This window comes from Monodon monoceros, unplaced genomic scaffold (genome assembly GCF_005190385.1).
Source record: "Monodon monoceros isolate NGI ecotype Baffin Bay Population unplaced genomic scaffold, NGI_Narwhal_1 Super_Scaffold_17, whole genome shotgun sequence".
NCBI lineage: Eukaryota > Metazoa > Chordata > Mammalia > Artiodactyla > Monodontidae > Monodon > Monodon monoceros.
This window is the reverse complement of record NW_021703773.1, coordinates 4993290-5012006: the sequence shown is the minus strand read 5'-3', so window position 1 is coordinate 5012006 and position 18717 is coordinate 4993290. Positions and strand designations below refer to the sequence as shown.

The window sequence follows — 18717 nt, the reverse complement described above, 5'->3', positions numbered from 1 at the left end:
AAACAGATAAGCAAACACAACATAAGTGTAAGTGCCCTTCATGCTCAACAAAATTAATTTAGCATCTACTGTATGTCAGGCTCTGTACTACCGGGCATTTTTATTTTATTTATTCCTTATAATAACATTGTATGTTAGACATTATTATACCTATTTTTAAAATTAAAAATAATTTTTAATTATTTACTGTTTTTAAGAATTTTTTATTGATAGGTTTCTTTTCTTAAATTTTTATTGGAGTATAGTCGCTTTACAATATTGTGTTAGTTTCTGCTGTACAGCAAAGTGAGTCAGCTACACATATACATATATTCCCTCTTTTTTGGAATTCCTTTCCATTTAGGTCAGCACCGAGTAGAGTTCCCTGTGCTATACAGTAGGACCTCATTAGTTATCTATTTTATACATAGTATCAATAGTGTATATACGTCAATCCCCATCTCCCAATTCATCCCACCTCACCCCTTTCCCCCTTGGTATCCATACATTTTTCCTCTATGTCTGTGTCTCTATACCCATTTTAATATAAGGAAGCTGTCAAAATAGAGGAATATACAAATTTATCCTCCCTCTCTCTCCCCCTCTCTTTCTTTCTTCCTTCCTTCCTTTTATTTCTTTCTTCCTCAGTCCCTCCCGCTCCCACCCCGTCTCTTTCCACAGGAGAGGTGAGCCCCCCACTCTGGTGGCCCTGCTGGACTCAGTGTCCATCTGCAGAACTGAAGGCAGGGGCTCTGCTTATCGCAGAAGATCCCGTCTGAAACGGGCTCTTCATCCTTGGACATCACCTGTGCCATCTCCTCCCTCCCAACTCCAAATCTAGGGAGAGCATCTCGTGTTGGATCAGAAGGAGAATACACGTCCCACTGGTAACCAGCAGTGTTACTGAGCGCCGTCTTCAGCATGGAAAGGACCAGGGGAGATCAAGTCCCGAAAACCTTGCACTAAAACTGTCCCAAACCACAAAAAACTCCGATGTGCCATCCTTTTTCTCTTTCTCATTTTTTTTTCCCTTTCCTTTTTCTTGTCAAGAACAAAAATGTACCAGAGTATTGAGACACCAGCTAAGGAACGGCCGTGAGGACGGAGGGGCAGGGAGGGACAGGGTTAGGTCTAGAGAGATTCTTTAGAAAAGCAGACCAGCTGTGCCCCCGGGGGAAGATCAAGGGGGCCATGTGGGTGATTTGGGGAGAGGCAAGTACACACACCCCTCTCTGAACTTGATCAGTTTTTAAAACTGTCTCTGAAACAGGAACTTGCCTTGGGTCTCCTGAGCCGAGGGTCTCAGGTCTAGCCTTCCTCCTTGTCACTGTCACCTTGTCCTTAGCAGCAGTTGGCTGGCCGAGCTGGGTCCCTTGGCCAAGAGCTTTGCTCTTCCCAAACCGGGGCGGGTAAGTGGAGGCTGGGCATTCCTGGGGGGCTCTTCTCACTAAGGATGAGGTAGAGGAAGTTCGGGGGTGGAGGCACCCGAATGTCCCATGCATTAAGAACGGGAGGTGGTGGTGGGGTACGACAGAGATTCTGTCAAATTACGGATGTAGCCGACTAGATCCAGAGCAATTCTCAAGGGAGGTCCTCCCACACCCACAGGGAGGCCAAAAAAAGGCTTGAAATTCAAATGACTTTTGGTGTTTGGGAGTGCGAGAGAGGGCACTGGTAGTAAACAGAACAGAAGGGGAAAGAGAAAACAAAAGGCCTGCTTGGCGCCTTTCCTAAGAAGCAGCTCAGGATGGTGGCAAAGGTGATCCGACGTGAGGCTGGACTTGAATAATATTTTCTCCTATGTACCCACGGGCTAGCCTGCAAAGGGGGCTATTCACACATTTTATAGAAATGTGGTGTCTGCCCTGATTTACAGCAGCTGCTCTTCCCTCTCCTTTTTTTTAGCCGCTGTTTTCAAGGCGACAGGGCAGAGATGCTTTGCCCACGCTGTACCCACACGCTGTCTCTGCTCCTCTCAAACCAATTCCTGGCCCTGGTTTCCTCCAAAACTTGGTCCTTTCAGGAATACCATCATATTTTGTTATTGCTGTAGTTTTTGCTTTGGGTGAGAAGGATGGGAACACTGTAGGAGGACAGATAAAGATGGGTCCCATGATGAGAGGCGAGAAAACAGTAATTACATCTGAGAATCAGGTAGACGGAGAAATAAAAGTCCCTTGGTCCAGTACTTTGTTCTTTCCAGGTCTCAGTTTTTCTCATCTCTTAAAAAGAATGATGAGGATTAGAAAGGGTTGCCAGATAGACTGTAGATACTGGACTCCCAGTTAAATTTGAATTTCAGATAAACAGCGAATTCATTATTAAAAATCTGACCTTATAATTCTGTGTATTTGAGGTAGCTCTTAAATCGCCACCCTCAGGTGATGTTTAAAGGATGGGCACCCATGGGGTACACAGTTTTAGAGAATCAGTTTCTCCATCTGCCTGAGATGGAGAGAGAGTGGGGTTTCATGCCCATCTTCTCTGCTCCCGCCTGCCCTTTCACACCGGCCCTCTCTCTCTTCTAAAAAAGAAAAGAAAGGCATTGCCCTTTGTTGTAAAAACCTCCAGGGCCAAGACAAGGGATGGTTAGAAATATCTGTGTTTTTGTTGAGAAAGCAAAAGCCTTTTGTAACTGAGGTACAAATCATTTCACAAGGTAGGTGGCTTCCAATTGATGGCTTTCCATAAAACTTGGAGGAAAAAAGCCTAATTGAGTTGACCACTGATAGATCATTACAACAATTTTTTAAAAAATAGGCTTTATTTCTTAGAGCAGTTTTAGGTTTACAGCAGAATTGAGCAGAAAGTACAGAATGTTCCCATATGCTCCCTGCCCTCCAACCTCCCCCATAGAGTAATTTTTGACGTGATGTCTGACCTATAGCTCGAAGGAGTTCAAAAAATTGAATGACACTGCCAAATTCGGCTCTGCTGAAAAACAGATTTTGAGCTCCCTGACAAAGGTGGACTCGCTAGAAATCTTCACACGGGGTTTGTGTTCATTGAGTCATTCCAGACCCCGCTCTGAAGCCATGAGCCCAGAAGTATGTCCCAATTTTCCTTCCTTCTCATCAGCCCTAAGCACTGTCATAACAGCCTCACCAATTTGTTCATGTGAACAAGGTTTCTCAGTGCCTACGTTCATAAAAATGAGAAATAGATGGGTCTCTAAAGCTAGAATTGGACCTTGAGGAATAGAAGTCTTCCAGTTCTCAAATTACATTGTGATTGCCATATAGCCCAGGTATGTGTCTGTGGCTGTCTTTACATGACTTCCGGTTCTGTTGCTGTTACTTAGTTCCCATGAGGCCTTAGACACTTCTTTTCCTTACTCTTTTTCCATGTGTTAAAAAAAAAAAAAAAAAAAGAGTAAGAGGGATAATACTGGTGCTAAACCAGCTCATTCTTCCCTAAGTAATATTAATTAATGGATATTTTAACTAATTACATATGTATGTAAATATATAAAAGTACATATATTTATGTATTAAGGGAATAATTTCCAATAACATTTTACTGCTCTATGTTTAGTGATCAATAACATATATATTTACCTTGTTACAAATAATTGTAATGATGACTTAGTTTCCAAAAAATGTTTTAACACTCGGAGCCTGAAGGTCGTGGGATAGTTTTAAAATTTTAAATTGGAAATCTATTTACATAGGCATTTTTGCTTCAGAAAATGTGAGGGGGTAATCAATAAGAGATGTTCAAATAATAAAAGATGTCATAAAAATATGACATTTGGATACACTTGTTTAGAAGAAGTGGAATGAATATAGAGTTCCAGGAAGAAAGGAAAGGATTTAACATTTCTGACTGTTAAAGAACTGCTTGTTCATTTTGAAAAAGGAATGATGGTAAGTGTCAAGTTACTGTGGTATTAGATTCTGTTGGATACATTTTAAAAGAGTGTTATGGGAATTCCCTGGTGGACCACTGGTTAGGACTCCACACTTTCACTGCCGGTTCCCACAAGCCCTGCGGCACGGCCAAAAAAAAAAAAAAAAAAAAAGCTATATGACAGTTTTATTTTGAAATATACCATGCTAACAGAATACATCCGTTGAACCACTCAAACCTGTGATTAAAAGTTACACATGTCAATTTAAAAATGTTTGCAGAGATGTGTAGTTTTCTAGCATTTTTTAGGGGGTGTTGGTAAAGAAAAGTTTGAAGACCACCACTTCATATCATTGTCTTCCCAACATTTCTGCTCATAATCCTTATATTTCTAGATACTTTACAACTTTGAACAATAAAAAATGTAGGCATCATTTTACCTACAATTTCAGAGGACTCATAGTCCCCAGTTCTTTGTACCTCATCATGTTGCCCATCTACTCTGAACTGGGTGGTAGTTCCAGGGTCATGATACAAGGGCTTAAATTGGAGAAACCAGAAATAAATCAGCCCCTAGACCTCAAGGCTGAACTATTTCAAGAACATGCAGTTACATTTCAGTGACCATGATTTGACTCATGGTGTGCTCAGTAACATGTAATTACAAGCTGCGTTCTAACGGACTTGACTTCTACTGTAACGCTTGCTTGTCACCTTCTGAGTATAGGGGAGCTACCTCAGGGTTGGATGGTAACTAATTGAAATGATCTAACCAACCCTGATGTGCACCCCTCTGGAGAATGACTTTCTCGCATACCAGCCAAGGTTCTGGTGGACTTTCTTTTCAAGGAAGGCAAAAAAACGAATGGAAGCAACCATATGCCCAAATGGCAAAGGAAATCCACATCCACGTGGGGGGAAGCTCGGTCACAGGGATTGTAGCAGTTGAAATAGGAGAGAAAAGAAGCACCGTTCTTCACATCAGAACTGAAGAGTAAATGATAGTTCTTTTCTGTCATGTGCACTTCTGAGATCTCCTCTCTTATCAACTTTCAAATATACTATATGGTATTGTTAACTATAGTTACCATGCATCCATCCATGCCATCCATCCCCAGAACTTATTTATCTTATAACTGGAAGTTTGCACTTTTGACCACCTTCACACATTCCCCTCACCCCACACTCACCTCTGGCAACCACCAATCTGTTCTCTGTTTCTATAAGTTCAGTGTTTTGTTTTGTTTTGTTTTTTTAATAGATCTTTATTGGAGTATAATTGCTTCACAATACTGTGTTAGTTTCTGCTGTACACCAAAGTGAATCAGCCATATGCATACACATGTCCCCATATCCCCTCCCTCTTGCATCTCCCTCCCACCCTCCCTATCCCACCCCTCTAGGTGGTCACAAAGCATGGAGCTGATCTCCCTGTGCTATGCGGCTGCTTCCCACTAGCTGAGTATTTTACATTTGGTAGTGTATATGTGTCGATTCTACTCTCACTTCACCCCAGCTTCTCCCTCCCACCTCGTGTCCTCAAGTCCATTCTCTATGTCTACATCTTTACTCCTGCCCTGCAACTAGGTTCATCAGTACCATTTTTTTTTTTTAGATTCCATCTAGGTCCATCCACCTCATTACAAATAACTCAATTTCGTTTCTTTTTATGGCTGAGTAATATTCCATTGTATATATGTGCCACATCTTCTTTAACCATTCATCTGTTGATGGACATTTAGGTTGGTTCCATGTCCTGGCTATTGTAAATAGTGCTGCAATGAACATTGTGGTTCATGTCTCTTTTTGAATTATGGTTTTCTCAGGGTATATGCCCAGGAGTGGGATTGCTGGGTCATATGGTAGTTCTATATTTAGTTTTTTAAGGAACCTCCATACTGTTTTCCACAGTGGTTTTTTAGGTTCCACATATAAGTGAGATCATACAGCATTTGTTTTTCTCTGTCTCACGTTACTTAGCATAATGCCTTCAAGGTCCATCCATGTTGCTGCAAATGGCAGGATTTCCTTCTTTTTTATGGTTGAATATATTTCACTGCATATACATATGTGTGTCTATATATATGTGTGTGTCTATATGTATATGTGTGTCTATATATATATATACACATATATATATATACACCACATTTTCTTTATCTATTCATCTGTCAGTGGACACTTTGTTTCTACGTCCTGGCTATTGTAACTAATGCTGCAGTGAACATGGGAGTGCAGATATCTTTTTGAGATAGTGATTTTGTTTCCTTCTGATATACACACAGAAGTGGAACTGCTGGATCACATGGTAGTTCTATTTTTAATGTTTTGAGGAACCTCCATACTGTTTTCCATAGTGGCTATACCAATTTGCATTCCAACGGTGCCCGAGGGTTCCCTTTTCTCCACATCCTTGCCAACTTGTCATTTGCTGTCTTTCTGATGATAGCCATTCTGATACGTGTGAGGTGACATCTCATTGTGGTCGTGATTTGCATTTCCCTGATGATTAGTGATGTTGAGCATCTTTTCATGTACCCGTTGGCTATCTGTATATCTTCTTTGGAAAAATGTCTATTCAGTTCTTCTGCCCATTTAAAAAATCAGATTGTTTGTTTTTTTGTTGTTGAGTTGTATGAGTTACTTACATATTTTGGATATTAATCCCTTATCAGATACTGCAAGTATTTTCTCCCATTCCGTAGGTTGCCTTTTCATCTTGTTGATGGTTTCCTTTGCTGTGCAGAAGCTTTTTGGTTTGGTGTAGCCCCACCTGTTTATTTTTGCTTTTGTTGCCTTTTGTTGCTTTTGGTGTTAAATCCAAATAAATCATTGCCAAGGCCAATGTCAAGGAGCTTACCCAGTATGTTTTCTTCTAGAGTTTTATGGTTTCAGGTCTCCAATATTTTAATTTATACACTTTTCTTTTAGGTACTTTTTATTTGTAAAGTCTTTTGTGGGGGCATTAAATAATTTTTTAAAAATTTATTATTAAGCAAAAGAAACATAATGCACATAATATAATATCTGAAAAATATACAAGAGCATGAATGAGTCCTGTCTCCTCTTACCACCTCAGAAGTGATCTCCTCCCCAGAGGCCACCACTCTTACCAGCAAAACTATATGAAAATTTCTGATCACAGTTCAAACACATTTTCCTACCCCAAGGTCATCACTGGGAATGAAGAAGATTGTCTGGGGCACATATAACCTCTGGGAATGCTTGTTAACTTTTCTTTCCCTCCTTTGTTGTTGTCAGCTAATCCATTTACAGAGAGGAATGAACTGAATAAAGTCATTTTCCCATCCCCCTCCCTCCTCCATCTCCAAAAGCTTTTCTATTTTCTTGGTTTCTAATCCACTGAGGACTGGGAAACCACATAACTGGACCTTCTGAAATTAAATCTTCAGCCAGAATCAAAGAGCAAGCCTAAGAAAGGCATCTCCATGAAGATGCAGGGACTTGGCTACGCAGAGGCTCTTCCCCTCTTACCTTCCGGTTCAGAGTTCTGTTCCAGGGATTGAAGTTACCAGAAAGTGACCTCCAGGTCAGGACCATGTTCCTGATATGTCTTTGCAGCAAACCAGGACTGTGACACCTTCTGACATTATATGCTGGAGGGAGCATTTGGCCACTTATCCAATTAGAACATCCAAACCATCATTATGCATTAGGTGTAAGGATAAATCTAGCTTGTCATTGTTTAATTCCTAAATGAAGGAGTTAAGCTGGACTGGGCTAAAACCTCCAGCCTAGTGTTGCACTTAATTTTAACAACATTTGACAGACATGTGGAGTCATCATTACAAATTATGATGAAATTTGAAAGAAGATTCCTTAGCAAATTACCTGTCTCCAGTGACTCATACTGAGTTTCACCAGTTCTCGGGGTTCAAACTGCCAGTCAGTTTTGTATATCTTTTCCAGTGGCAGGAATTTTAACATGAATGGATATAAAGTTGGCTAAAATTTCTTGAAAAATATATCAAAGACACAATTATTTTTAAGTTGAAGATAAAGTTAGTGGTATGTTGTTGCTTTTTTTTTTAAATCACAAAGCAGCTGTGAGATCTCTGAGGTACTTTTATTTTTTATTTTTTTTCATTTTAACATCTTTATTGGAGTATAATTGCTTTACAATGGTATGTTAGTTTCAGCTTCACAACAAAATGAATCAGTTATATATATACATATGTTCCCATATCTCTTCCCGCTTGCGTCTGAGGTACTTTTAAATTAAAAACTAGTTATTTGCTTATAAAGCTAACTTTTTTCCTATAATCATAAAATAATACATGCTTATTGAAGAATACTTGGAAAATTCAGAAATAGAAAGGATTCTTTTTATAAATTTATTTATTTTATTTTTGGCTGCATTGGGTCTTCATTGCAGTGCTTGGGCTTTCTCTAGCTGTGGTGAGCAGGGACCACTCTTCGTTGCAGTGCGCAGGCTTCTCATTGCGGTGGCTTCTCTTGTTGCGGAGCATGGGCTCTAGGCACGTGGGCTTCAGTAGTTGTGGCACGCAGGCTCAGTAGTTGTGGCGTACGGGCTTAGTTGCTCTGCAAGCATGTGGGATCTTCCCAGACCAGGGCTCGAACCCGTGTCCCCTGCATTGGCAGGTGGATTCTTAACCACTGCACCACCAGGGAAGCCCCTAGAAAGGATTTTTTAAAATAAAATATTTGTTCACTCTTCCTCTTTTGTACCTTTTGAACTTTGTACGGTGTGCATATATTTCTTATTGACAAAATAATGAAGGACATAAATCCATCTGTTCAAATATCCTGTTTGATTTTCTTTGTTTTGTAATCACCAGCTTGTGTTGTGAACCACTGAAGTAACAGCCAACCCACTTCACTGACCACCATAGGCATCTCTTGGAATAAACCAGGTAGTTTATTCCAGTTGCCAACTTTAACTATATTCACCCCCAGTATTTTCTAATCGTAGCCCCTATGTAGGCTTGGTGCTGAGGAAATGAATTATGAAACTAGTCTAAGCAAAAATAAAGTTTAGTACGAAAGCAAGGTCAAAAATAAAATTTAGTACGAAAGCAAGGTCAAGGATCCAAACCTAAGGTATCTATCTATTCATTCTCTCTCTCTGATTCCACAGGCCCAGTTCTTCCCTTGTAATCACAGGGCATCACTGGGGATGCAGGATTCCAAGCCATGCACTGCCCTTGTTCAAACTGACAGAAAAACAATGTCATCAGCATGAATCAATAGGAATGGTGCATTTAGCCAGGAGACTCTTATTTCTGGGGACTGGACGGGCACTTCATTTTGAAGTTTATATTAGTGTCAGATTTAGCAGTATGGCAATGTTTTCCAAACTTTGTCACAGGGAAGTAATTTTGGCATGTGTACATATGTAATGTCTATATATGTATGTATGAGTATAAAAAGTACTATAGAGTGGGTGGCTTACACAACAGAAATTTATTTTCTCACAGTCTGGAGGCTGGAGTCTGGGATGGGGTTGCCAGCATGGTTGCGCTCTGGTGAGAGCTCTCTTCTAGGACTGCAGACGGCTGCCTTCTTGCTGTGTGTTCACACGGCTTTTCCTTGGTGCTGTGGAGACAGGGAGAGAGATCTCTTCCTCTTCTTATATGGCCATCAATCCTATTGGATTAGGACCTCACCCTTATAAACTCATTCAACCTTAATTACCTCCTAAAAGCTCTACCTGCAAATGCAGTCAGATTGGGAGTTAGGTCTTCAACATATGACTTTTATTTTGGAAGTAGCATAATTCACCAGATATATATACATATATATATATATATATATATGTATATATTACAAATTTGATTTTATATACACACTTCCAGGTATTTCACCAAAGTTTTCTCGTTTTTGATTTTATTTTATTACTGTCCCTTACTGCAGCCCTTATCCTATAAACAGAAATTGCCAATGTTCTTCTATTTTTCCTATTCTCAAGGCTCTGAGAATTGGAGCTAAGCGATAACCCTGGGTGTTGGGCAGGGACCACTGAACCAGGACTCACAACTCATGTCTTGCTATGTGATTCTGAGACTGTATCTCTCCTTAAAAACCTAAAGTCTTCCACCTGTAAAATGGGATTAATAATCTATAAACCTGTGAAAGTGTGAAGAAAGAATAGTTAATAATTTGTCCTGTAATGTTAGCTCTTTGTAATAAAAGTTTCAAAATGAAATGAAAAGATTTTAATTCAAAGGTATGAAGCTGATTGTTAAAGTTTAACAGACATTCTCAGCAATTACCATGTGCCCTAAAAACATTAACTCAGTCTCAACAACAATGGTATGAGATAAGTTATCTGTTATCACCACCTTCTCCATTTTATAGAAATACAGAGAAGCAGAGTAACTGGTCCATGGCTATAGAGCTAATTAGGAACAGAGTCAGGAGTCACATCCCGGTGGCAGCTTGGTGTTGAGAGACCAGTTACCATGCAGTCATGAACTATGAAATTGCTGCTTATTTACTTCTAATAGTGTCACTTCCTTGTTCAAAAACCTCCAGTGGCTCTTAAAGCCTACAGTAATAAAGTAAAACTCATTTGCTTAGCAATAAAGACCCTCCAGCAACCTTTCTTTCCTGTTTTGTTCCCCATGAAAATCCTTTCTTCATCCTCCCTGCTTCCACCGTGCTCCAGCTGCACAGGACCAGTCACTTTATCTGGAACCCATTTATTCTCATGCCCCTCTCCACCTTCCACATTTTACACTATCTACACCTTTAAGGTTCTTCCAAAGTGCCATCTCCTTCATACATTTTCTCCTGCACCTCTCAACCCCAGCTGGTTGTTTTTTTCCCACAAAATTTTCTCTTTCCTCTTGTCCCTGCTTGTATTAGTTTCTGGCTTTTCTTTCCTTTTGTTACATTCCCTCCCAACTAAATGATGGGATTCTTGAGGGGTGCAATATGCTTTCTCATAGAACTTTAAAATTTTTCATTATAATTTTAAATCATTATTGTTCTTCTTTGATAAGCAAATGTATGCAGGCTTATTGCAAAAAATAACACATTACAGAAATACATCTCTTAGAAAGTGAGATTCGTCATTATAGTCCCTCTTCCCATGCCCTAAGAGAACTGTGGCTAACAGCTTGGAATATAGTCTTTTAGACTTTTTTTCATGTAATACATATGTACGGTTTTCATTTACAGAAATGGGATTGTATTATACAGACACCTTTGTACCTTTTTTAGTCCTACTTATTTAGTATTTTTTCATATAGAAAAAATTTCATATAGTATTTTTCATTCTTTTTTAACAGCTGCATAGTATAAGATTATATGGCATTAATGGTATTTACCTGTTCAATCCCTTGCTGATGAGAATGACAGTGATTTCCAAATTTCACTATTATGCTGCAGCAAATGTGTATATATATTCCAGATATACACTTCGTAGGTACACATAAACATACACTCCATCTATACTATATATATCTCCGGATGACTTTCTGTAGGACAAATCTTTGGACATGAAATTGCTAGCTGAAAAGGAAAGGAGATTCTAAATGATGATAATTATCGAAAATGTGGCGGGAAAGAGTCTTGTTTTATGTCTTCCTGAATCCTTCACAAACTTGGTGGTTAAGAGGGGGCCAGCTCTGGCGTCAGACTGCACAGGCTTGTAACTAGGCTTGGTCTCCATGTTTTAGTCATCTCATCTATAAAATGGGGAAATAGTAGTACCTTACTCCCAGTGTTGTAAGGCTTAAATGAGATAATACATGTAAAGCAATTAACATTTAGTAAGCACCTGGAAAATAAGTAAGTACAAGATATATGGGAGGAAAAATAGTTAATAGGTTCAGATCATTGTTTGCTGAATGAATAGGACTGAATAGAACAATAGTAGTTTGAGTAATCTTTCTAGAAATGGATGGTACTTTGCTATTGAAACCAACAACAACTCTTTATAAAATGACCAGCTAGCACTAGAAGTGCGATGGCCTTGGAGCAATTCATCTTTGTGCGAAATTAACTGGCCTGAACCAGGATCAACCACTGACCTTGGCCTCTTCAGTCCCACACTTTCCCCAACGGAACTACCTGGCCCCAGCTTCAGCCTGGTACCTTCCATAATGGGTGTCTCTAAGGACAGAGCACAGTGTGGTTCCCCAGAGGGTGCCCTGGCTCACCACTGAAGGTCGTTAGGGCATCTAGTTACCCAGCCGTGAACACTGAAAATGAATAGAAAAGTGCATAAATGGGTATAGAGTATAAGGCTCTCTGTTTAAATTCTTAGGTTCTGGACCAGTAGTCTCCATCTTCATGGAGAGGTTCCCACATCAATACTAGAAGATTCTGGGGGTATTCAACCCTGGGTTCCAGAAACACCTCTGCCACTAACCAGCTGCAAAACCTTCAGCAAATTGTTGAACCTTATCTTGCACTGATACAACAGGGGACTGAGATAGCTGATGTGAAAGGCCTTTTTTGACATTCCTTTCCCAATAGGCGGAGTCACATTTTCAGACATCCGGGCTGTTTATTGCACTGAAAAAAATGAATGCATAAAATCAGTCAATGTAAATACTTTCAAAATGTGTCGGAGATGGCAAAAGGACCACAGCAGGGCTCAGACTCAATTGACACTCTGTGCCACTACGGGAGGGGGTGGCAGGAGACCTCTGAGGAAACAGTGGAAATACAGGAGTCAGAGAAGAAATTGTAATCTAACTGGGGCCAGGTCCTGGCTAGCGATAAATGTGGCAGTAAACGGGGATCCCAGTGAAGTACAAGCATCACCCAAAGTGCACTGATGACCACCACCCCCACCCCAGCCCAACACTGGAGTCAAATTGTCCCCATCTTCTCAGGCCCATTTCAAAATTCACTACTTCCTTCTCGAGGACCCCTCCCAAACACATGCGTGTGCGCGCACACACACATGTCTTGTTTCTCTAAAAGTTGGTAGTACTTTGTCACTCCGTGCCATTTTCATGGCATTTCCAGGAGGGATACAAGGCTGCGTCAACCTCCTAGTAACACTTGCATCCTCTCGACGAGCTTTGCCTCCCAGGCATCCAGTACAGTAGTGCTCAGGAAATATTTGTGGCTCTGTGACTGAGTAACTCAGGCAGGCCCCACAGGGACTAGAGTTTTATGGGTTTTAATATGTACCATACCATGGAATCTGAGACTTTTTACCTCATGGCTCATACTGGAAACCATCCGTTCCAGTCGGATTTACTGGGAGCTGGATGGAATTTTGTTCCATTTCACCCTGAAAACCATAATCTAATTTTTAAATTCAAAAACATTTACATAGCACCTACTTCACGTTCGGCAGTAATCCAAACACTCTACAAATGTTAACTCATTCACTCTTTGTAAGCATCCAGATGTAGAAAATAAGGCACGGAAAGGTTGTCACTTGCTCTGGGATCAAAGATAATAAGCACCACAGCTGGGATTCAAACCCAGGCCATCTGGTTCCAGAGTATATGCTCTGCCTGAAATTTATGTGAGTGGCAAAAATCTTCATGAGCAGATAGAAAAAAAAAAAAATTGACGTTGATGTATTTATTTCAAAGGAAATGCTTTTTTTCTTGTGTCCCCCTTTCCTTCCTCATTCAAAGCAAAATGTTCTAAAGCAAACAGTCTTTTTTCACACCTGAGAGAGCAGGTTGGTTCATTTTTGCTTTGGCAATCAAAATGGAAGAGGAAACGTGTGGTTTCATCACTGGTGCTTTCGGGGTGTGTGCTGAGCGTGGTCCTACCTTCCTCCCGGCTCGTCTGGCTGGGGCCCCCCTTCCCCCAGGCTTTGCTGCCTCAGGTCCTGGAGACTTTTTAACAGTCTGCCTTTCCCCTTCCAACAATGGGACGTGGACAAGCCTTTCCCGCAATCCCGCCCATCCAGCCTCAAGGGTCTTCTTCGGCCCTCCCCTGCGTCAAAGCCTTGTAACTAGAACTCGACCTTATCAACTATATTTGCACCAAAATCCCCAGGAATCGCAGCTCCCGGTCGGTCCTCCATCCCAGGGTCAATCCACTACGTTTCTGTGTTTCGAATGTTATGTGCCTGGCTGCATGTACATTGAAATATCTATCTCCTCACGTGCGAGGCCGGCGTCAGAACCTGACAGACGAGCCATTGATAACTGTGGGACCCAGGGCAAATTCCTTAACGTCTCTGAGTCTCGGTTTCCTCATCGTGAAGGGGATTGATACCCATAGGGTTGCAGCGTGGATCAAATGCGGTAACGCAGAGGCTGCACCGGCACCCGACAGTTCTCTTAGGTTCCTCTTGGCAATATTACTTAATACTTGCTGCTTGTCTGTTTCCCATTTTTCCCCAGAGCTCCCTCCCGCTCCGAGGGCTGGAAGGGCGTCTTTGCGCCACGCTCTGAAAAAGTCCCTATACAGCCGTTAGAACTTACGACCCCCCTGGGCTCCCGGGGCACATGCATGACAACCCGGGAGAATCTGAGATGCTTCCTTCGACGCTAACCCTAAACCCCGATGGCTGAAGGCTCCGGGTCCGGGGAAGGCCCGGCTGAAGTCGCTGGAGCGGGGTGGGGGAGGAGGTGGGTGCTTTGGGAAGAATAAACGGGGTAAAGAGTGAGCCCGCGGGCCGGCTCGTCTCCCTGTTTCTAGGATGCCCTCATCCCCCGGCCCCTTTCCCATTCGGACACCTGCTGCCCGGGGCTGGCGTCGGAAGCAGGGCCTCCCCCGGCGCGGCCGAGGTGGTCCCGGCGCGCAGCCTCTGGGGCCGCCTCCGGGCGCCCCGCCCCCGCCGAGTCCGCGCAGCCCGCGCGCCCGGCCGCACCCCCTCCCAGCCCGCGGCGCCCCGGCACCCCTCTCCGCCCCCGGCGGGCTCGGCGGAGCATTGTACTCACATCCGGGGCTGGGTTTTGCTTTAATGCGAAACGTAATTAACCCGGAAAAAAGAGCCGAAGGACAGGAGAGAAGGAGGGAGGGAGGAGGGGAGGGGAGGGAGAGGAGCGAGAGGCGCGAGAGACCCCGAGAGTTTGGCGGCGACAGACATCTCCCGAGAGCGACGGCCCGCGGGGCCCCAGAGGCGCTTCCCAGCCCGATGTAACCCACGCACCCTGCCCGAGCCCCGGCCCTGCGCGGCGGGGTAAGTGGGGCGCCCGCGCGGGCCCGGGAGCGGCGCGGCGCCGAGGGGCGGGCGGGCGGGGGGGGGGGAGCGCCCCCCTGCGGGCCGAGGGGAGGTCGCCGCCGTCCCCCGGCCGCCTCCGGTGGCCCCCGGCGAGCCCGCAGGGCAGCCCCTCCTCCGGCTCTCGGGAGCGCCCGGGGTGGCCAAGGTCGCCGCCGCCAGGGGTCGGGCTGCGGGGTGGGGCCGCGGGCAGGGTGGGGGCGGGTGTTCTGCGGAGCTGCGTTTTCTCACGTTTGCAGCGGCGAAACTTCTCTGCGGGTTCTGGCGCTGGGGCCCCGGCTCGGCCACGACTGCCCGGGCAGCGGGTAGGGGAGACGAGCAGAGAACGTGCAGGCAAGTCCCCGGGGGCACGGATGGGGCCGTGGAGACTCATCTTTCTCTTCCCCTATTACCTTATTCCGTGGCAGGCCTAGAAGCCTCCCGAGGGAGATACCTCCCTTCCCTCTGGGTCCAGCCCGGGCCCCTCGGGCTTCTGGAACTACGGACTCTGGGGTGACTTAAAGGAAACTGTCCTAAAATGCAGATTTGGTGTCAGGTCGGGAAAGCACTCGAGGGGAGCTGTCTGTCTGTCTGTCTGACGAACTTCTTCCTCACCTTACCCGCTTCCCTCTTCTGCTCCAGTTCTGAAGACTGCTATTTCATCGAATTAAAAAAAAAAAAAAAAAGGGAAAAGGGAAAAGAGAGGCCTTGTAGGAACGAAAAGTGTGAGAGGAGGCGCGGCAGGGCCAGCTCACGGGGGGCGGACCCATCTCCTCCCCAGGCCAGCCCTGAACCCCCAGCCTCTCGCTGTAAGGTTTCCTTGCTACTTGGTGAATCTTCCCCTTCTAACTCCTTCTCCCGCCACCCGCCCCGTCTTTCTTTAGGACTCCAGATGGGGATTTTCAGAGGAGAGTAACCCGCAGAGAAGGGGAGGGGACAGGCATTCTACCGGGACGCCAGCGGTGACACCCCCGAGGCATCTCGGTCCGCTGAGTGGTGGTTGCACTTGGGCTGAAGTTCCAAAATTGTACTTCTGTTTTCTTAATATATCTAAGTCAATCCCCTTTTTCCTCCTTTCTGGAGCTTCATCATTTTTCTTTGTTTGGTGGCAAAGCCTTCAGAAACAGTAAAGCCAAAGATCTTGAAAGAATCGAAGTGTTTGTTTTCTATTTCAGTTGCATTCAGCTGACATTTATTGGGTAATTAAGACACGAAAGGCAGTGATGAACAAAATGTAGCCTCTGTCTTCAGGGAGCTTACCATCTGATGGAGGACACAGGCGGTACACCAGGGCCTAGGACACAATGCAGATTGCTAAAATAGCGATCCAGCATGCTTTGAGAAGCCAGAGGAAGCTTTAAAAGCCTTCTCATCCTTTCATATATTAGCCTTCACCATCGTGTGCCACTTGAACGCAGGTGACTTTTGCCATAGCTTGCAGTCTAGACTCTGTGGCCAGCCTGGTGTGTGACATCTACTAGGTGCTAAGTAAACGTTTCTTGAATGGATGAGTGAGTGACTGCAAGCGCGTGAATTGTTGGCCCCTATCCAAGTGGAAGAGAAGAGAGCAATGTGGTGGTGCCTCAAGCTCGTTTGAGCTGGTTCATGAGGGCTTCCCTTGGGTGTTGCCTTTGGACCTAAGTATCCTTTGCCCTCCTTGTAAGCCCCGCTTTTGACAAAGTGCCTATGGCACTCCTACTGATGGGAGCCTCGCTCACTTCACAGATGGGTAATCACCTAGGTATGGATTGGGGAACCACCTGCCCTTTGGTGGAGAGTTTGCAGTGCTTCTTTTCCCCTGTCGTTGGTGCTTGCTTCTCTCTTCTGTGTAAGGAAGTAGGGCCTGCAAATCCCATCGTGTCATCGTAGTGAGCTGAACTGTAATTCAGCTCGGTGTTTTCCCCCGAGGTTAAAATAAATCCTGGAGACATGCAGATTTTGGTCGGTGCCTACTTATGGAGAGATTCTGCAAAAATGGGAAGGGAGAATCATCAGCCCCATCAGCCAGCCACGCCCCTCCGAGCAGCCCTCCTGCTGGCTTGCCTGGTATTTGCCGAAAGTGCTGGATCACTAGGGAGCCGGGAGCAGCAGGGCCTCGATCTCCGGATGTGCATCCAGCTGGCGCTTCATTGATCTCCGGTCTTCTTCATGGGGCAGGTGGGCAGGTGGGTGATGCCCCTGTTAAAAGGCTGGAACGCCTCAAATTAGATCTTGCTGTGGCCCCAGTGCAGTAAATATTTCTTCTGTTTCCCTGAAACTGTAGTAAGTAGTTATTTTGGCCGAGATAGTCGTGGAGCTTGGAAAAGATGATCTGGGTGCTGGGGCGTTGCACTGCTCGGCCTCTTCCCTCTTCCCACCGCTGCCTTACTTTCAGTTTTCCACGTGTCTTAGTGAGCTGGAGAGGACTCCGGCAATCCAATCTGTTAGGCTTTGGAAAGGAAGGAAGCAGAGCAAATATTATAGTGTGACAGTCTATGGCAAGAGCAGAATCCTAGCCCCTGCCTGTAAGCCCATCATCGAGCCAGGGAATTGGCCAGGGCAGGGAGATAGGGCGGCTGGGGGGTGGGAGGGATGGGGTCCCTTGCTTCCCGTTCTGCACAGGTCTGTGGTTGCTGTAGTGGGACAGTAATTGGAAGGCCCCGTTGACCTTTACTCCGAACCTTGGGCTGCCTTTCTGCCCGGCCAGCTGAGATAAAAAGGGAGGTCCCCTTCTCCCTGAGAAACACTGGGGTTAAAGTGCAAAGGCAAGGGCTCGCCCTCCCATCAGCTAGGACTCCCTTTTGGCCATCCATTTGCGGAGCGGATCTCTGCTGCTGTGATTCTCCCACGGGCCAAGCAGGAGGTGGCTCCAGAGACCCTTCCTTGGCATCTGATCGCCCGCCTGGTTCTGTTAACTTTCAGGGTGGCCTGGCCGAGATGGAGTCGGTGGATCTCTTGGACTGTTTTTTTTTTAACCTTTTGGAGAATTTTCGAGAAATATGATGGTTCTTGGAGTAGACGGAAGAGTAAGGGCAGCTTATGCCTTTCCTTGTGAGGGATTCCAGTGTCACTGCCTTCCCAGCGGGATTTACTTATTGATATTTGAGGGGTGGAGACGGCCTGGCAGCTGCCTGCCCTGTTTTACCTAGCGGTGGGGGTCATGTACTACTTGTTAGGCACTACACACGCACACATCTCAACAACAACAGTTACACAGTGCTTAGTCTTTGCCAGACCTCCTCTTAAGCACTTTTCACACATTATTTTGTTTAATGCACACAGCAGCCTTTGAAGTAGGTACAGCGATTCTCTCCATTTTGCAGATGAGGAAATAGGCCCTGAAGAGTTTAGTAGAGTCTGTCTGACTCTAAAACCCATGCTCTTTCACTTCACTCCAGCACAGCGGTGGGTCACTGAAATCAGCTCGCCCTCTTCAATGGTCACGTTCTTGCAAGAGTTTTGTCAGACGCTCTCAGACCCATCCTTGTCACCTGCACGTGCTCTGTGCCACACCTGGCCCCTCCTCCGTCCCTACATCCAGAGACGAGAGCACAGTGCCTTTAGACAGGCAGGCTTAGGCCCTTTAGACTTTCCCCCCAGCACTTTGCAAGAGGCTAGTACGTAGGAGAAATAAGGATGCTTTCTTTTCCTTCTCCTACTGCCCAGGTTTTAGTGGGTGAGAAGGTCCAACTTTTAAATGAAGATGAAGCTCCTGTGCTGTTACCAGTAAGAAGGCCTACAGTGAAACTGAATCGCAGAGCCTAGTAACTGGATTCTGAAAGTGGGAGATCTCAGTTTTT

General features: G+C 44.7%; 1 protein-coding gene across 6 annotated transcripts in view; it reads left to right on the top strand.

Annotated features, from left to right (window-relative positions):
- The first annotated feature begins 763 nt into the window (after positions 1-763).
- The window catches only part of PLEKHA2 (pleckstrin homology domain containing A2), a 71002-nt gene continuing 53048 nt past the window's right edge, over positions 764-18717 (top strand). The window contains exons 1-2 of one of the 6 annotated variants that reach the window (XM_029226536.1): positions 14658-14920; positions 16847-17103. The gene's annotated coding sequence lies outside the window, so the exon portion shown is untranslated. Of the gene's footprint in view, positions 1389-14652; positions 14921-15022; positions 15293-16846; positions 17104-18717 lie in introns of those variants that run through there. The other 5 variants (XM_029226537.1, XM_029226538.1, XM_029226533.1 and 2 more) reach the window with 5 other exon arrangements.